The sequence below is a fragment of the Centruroides sculpturatus genome, unplaced genomic scaffold (assembly GCF_000671375.1).
Source record: "Centruroides sculpturatus isolate CEXI.00-Female unplaced genomic scaffold, Cexi_2.0 scaffold773, whole genome shotgun sequence".
NCBI lineage: Eukaryota > Metazoa > Arthropoda > Arachnida > Scorpiones > Buthidae > Centruroides > Centruroides sculpturatus.
The window spans coordinates 143,083-147,242 of NW_019384998.1; the positions used below are offsets into that span (position 1 = coordinate 143,083).

At 38.6% G+C, this 4,160-nt stretch overlaps 3 non-coding genes across 3 annotated transcripts; 1 reads left to right on the forward strand and 2 right to left on the reverse strand.

Moving 5' to 3' along the window:
* Positions 1-1,360: 1,360 nt before the first annotated feature.
* Trnav-aac lies at positions 1,361-1,433 on the reverse strand. Its single transcript has one exon. It is a non-coding gene; the product is annotated as a tRNA-Val (tRNA).
* A 1,501-nt stretch (positions 1,434-2,934) lies between these two features.
* Positions 2,935-3,007, forward strand: Trnav-aac. Its single transcript has one exon. It is a non-coding gene; the product is annotated as a tRNA-Val (tRNA).
* Positions 3,008-3,315: 308 nt separating this feature from the next.
* Trnai-uau lies at positions 3,316-3,406 on the reverse strand. Its single transcript is given in 2 exon segments — positions 3,316-3,351; positions 3,369-3,406. It is a non-coding gene; the product is annotated as a tRNA-Ile (tRNA).
* Positions 3,407-4,160: the final 754 nt, after the last annotated feature.

Here is a 4,160-nt window from a genome sequence, read left to right on the forward strand (position 1 = left end):
ACTAATTCGACTCAACATTTCCAAAATACGCATAATTTTTTGGGAATAATCCGTATAAACTATGCTATAAACAAAAATTTGTAGGATTACTTACCGAGTGTGAACCGTTCGACCTCACCATTGCTCAAGCTTGTTTTCGTCGCGGAGCAGCGCACCAAACGGTACCGCGATTTCTGATAAGTTATTTTTCTGCGAAAAATTCGTTGAACTTTGGAGACATTACTAATAGAAATATTTTTCATGGCCGTTGAATAAGAAATGTTTCTTTCACAAGAAATGTATAAAATTAGTGCTGTATTAGACTTACGGTACCTAATTTACATACTGTACAGACGATAGTAAACAACTTACTTGCCTAAACTCTCCGTAGCATGGCGCTAGACGGCAGAAAGTATATATATAATTATAATAAACTTACAATAAATTAAGTTAATATATAATTATATGTACAGTACCTAATTTATATATAATAATGTACAGATGATAGTAATCTCTCCGTAGTGTGGCGCTGGACGACGGAAAGTAGTTCGGCTGCCCGATGACGTTTTACCGAATTATAAAAGTTTTTTTACCAGGTTTGTACGGATACCGTCTCAATTTTTCGCCGTCTTATAGGAATCGTAATTATAGGAACCCGTGTTATAGGGGTCTACTGCACAGGGGTCTATAGGGGTGTTATACACTACTGAAAAATGAAAAAAGAACTCTGAATCCATTGTACCATGAGATGAAAATTTTACTTACACATACACTACAGATAGTATACGGTACATAATCATTCACATGAGACCATACTCATGTGCATAAGATCGTTTCAGCACTTTGTACTCTCCTCTAAAGCCGTTGTTACACCTTGTGATTTTCAGCCGCGCAGGCAACTGCAACCGCGACGGCTCTTCTCGTTTACATACAGTAAATATAGTAAACATCGATCGGGATCGTTTACCTTCGTAAACGAAAATGTTGTTAATTATTAACGTGTTTGAAAAAGTATCATCCCCAGCGACGCAATTGGTTTGCACACGGTACTTTTAAGCAGAATTTGTGAGTTATGCTGGGATTGTAAGTTCGAGTCTCACGTGGGGAACGTAACCAATTTTTTTTTTAAATTGCCTTTTGTTATCGGCCGATTAGTTGGGCTGGCGCCTATACTTTTTGTGCTATTCGACTATCATCATAGCGAGCGAACGTCGATTCGGTGTCTGGCGACTTAGAATAGCACGGAGGTGTTTTGCAGGAAAGCGAGGAGCATTTTAGTGAATTTGCTCGAAAATATAAAAGGGCCGTCTACGGAAAGATGAGCGGAATTTCACGCAAAAATCCGCGAAACTTCTTTTCGACAATGTATAAAAATTTACTTTGTGCTTGCCAGGGATCGAACCTGAGACCTTCCGCGTGTTAGGCGGATGTGATAACCGCTACACCACAAGCACTTGCTCCGGTATGCGGTCAAATCTAATGAATAACACACCTCTGGATTACGTCCATCGTTCCGACCAGGAAGCATTTAGCCCTGTCGCATTTACCTATTGCATCGTTAACGAAATTCCTGTATATTGGCTCCCTGCCTATAAGTTTTGCGCTATTGATAGAGGCATCTTATTGTAAAATAGTGAACTTTGTAGTTACGAACAACAGAGTTACGATTGAGCTAAATCTGTGAATTTTCTTCTGGAATAAAAAACGAAATATTAGTAGTGTAGTAGGATATAATAAGTTTGACAGTAATACCACAGGAATAGTTTTTAATTTTTTTTTTTTTTCGAATGAAAAAACACACAGAAGAAAGACACGGATTAATGCTGTACAGAGGCTTTACTTTTATTCTCCATCTTCAATTATAAAAGCATTCTAAGGTTTGATGGATATTTTATTTCCAATAAACAATAATATCCGTCACTGTCTCTGATAATGCAGTCTGGAGAACACTTGTCAATCAAAAGCTTATGCCATGATTCCAATTTCACGGAAGTGTACAAATTCTCAAAATCCATGACAGTACCCTTCTCTTCATCCACCAACAATAGATCTTGTAGTAGTTCAGTCATCAGGCGTTGTGGATTCCTAGTTACAAAGTTATTGTTCGCAAGATGTTCTGTTAAGAACATATTCAAGCGTTTTTCAAGCTTGTAAGTTTGCTCTTTACATTTTTTCACTGCTGGCTAATAAATAAATTGTTTTCTCGGTGTTTTAAGGTGTTATTGTGACGATTAAAACTTTTATATGAGTGTTTATTAGTGATATTATATCTTGCTAGTTATATACATAGTCTGTATCAAAATATTTACATTTGTCATCTGTACACGAGGGAGCTAGAGTTGAGATTTTTCTCTCAAAAATAAAATTTCTAAGAATGAGAGCTTAATAAATTCTTTTACTTTATTTTCTCTCGTTTAACTGCCGGCCTTTATTAGTAAAAGAATTTGAATAACGACCTGCTTTTAAACGCGAACACACGTGGTATTATATAATCCACAATTAATAAACCACGTAGTAAAGTCTCAATTTATGGGGAAAACATTTAATAGAATCGAACAGTTACTATAAATAGTGTTTCCTTCAGAAAATATTCTGGTTATTTTTTCCAATCTGAGGGACATGGTAAATGCAGTTGCCAGTTTAATAAAATACAGAAAATCAAACACTTATGGATAGCGACATCATTTTACTCAGTTTAGGGTAAAAAATTCTCAATTTTCAAAACAGTAGAGAAAAACAAAGATTTTGTTTTTTAATTACATTATACAAATTTAGTTTAAATTTAATTTCTCCACACACACGCCAAACTCTCAAGCGCATCGGCTCTTGAGAGTTTGGCGTGTGTGGGATTGTGCCTTAACATCGCAACAGGTAAATCTGACAGGACGAAATGATTCCGGTAGGAATGGTGGACGTGCGTCATTAATAAGATTTGACCATCAGTTAAAGAAGTAAGTGCTTGTGGTGTAGCGGTTATCACATCCGCCTAACACGCGGAAGGTCTCAGGTTCGATCCCTGGCAGGCACAAGGTAATATTTTTACGTTTTCGGAAAGTTTCGCGGATTTTTGAATGACTCTCCGTTTGTCGTTTTGTAGACGGCCCTTTTACAGTTTCGAGCCAATTTACTGAGACGCATTTCACTCGCTTACAAAAACCTCCGCGCTTTCTTAAAGTCGCTCGAATTGGTAAGAATTACGTGCCCGTGCCAAGTGCGCCGGACACCGAATCGACGATTGCTCACTATGATAAAGGCCGAACAGTGCAAAAAGTATAGGCGAAAGCCGGACGACCAGCCCGACGAATAGCGAAAGGCAATTAAAAAAAATTTGTCACGTTCCCCAGGTGAGGCTCGAACTCACAACCCCGGCATAACTCACAAGTACTGCTTATAAGTACCGTGCGCTAACCAATTGCGCCACAGGGGACCGCGATTTCCTACACACGTTAACAATTACCGACATTTTCGTTTGCGAACGTGAAACGATTCCGAACGACGCTCGCGATAAGCCAACTGGTAATAAGCAGGTTTTCGACGTGGCCGATCATCGGTTTGACGTCTGGACTATACTCCACACGTCAAATCACACCAAACTGTGGTTGGCAGAGCGGAATTGGGAGGTCCTGCACAGTGGCGGCCCGCCCCGGGCGGCACTTTTTAGGGGGCGGCAAAATTACTTTTTAGGGGCGGCAAAATTTCACAATAGATAATATCTTGTAAAAATTTGAAACATCCTAACCTATACTTGCATCGCGCCTACGATAGTGCTATCGTCCAGACAGTCCGGAAAATGGCTCGCCGTCTCGGTGAACTAGAAATTTTTTCAGCCAAGGAAATTATGAGAAACTTGTAGACCTTTTTTTTCTTTTTACTTTTGCTTGTACGATTCATTCGTGTTCATATACACTACTAATGTCCGATACATGGGCGTGCCGTGACATTTGATGATAGGGAAGCTGTGTTTTTGTAACAAGCCGACTTCCAGGGGCAATCAGTCAGTGATGGTCTAGGGTCCATTCGTATTCGTTTGTTCGATAAGCCAGTAAAAACTGTAGACTTCTCTAAATGTATTTTTAATTAATAGATTATCTAACGCACTTAATAAATAAGCAAGTTCAATATAATTAACTCTGTTATATTAGATTTAATAGATTCTCTATGCCCTCTAAATGCCAATTCTC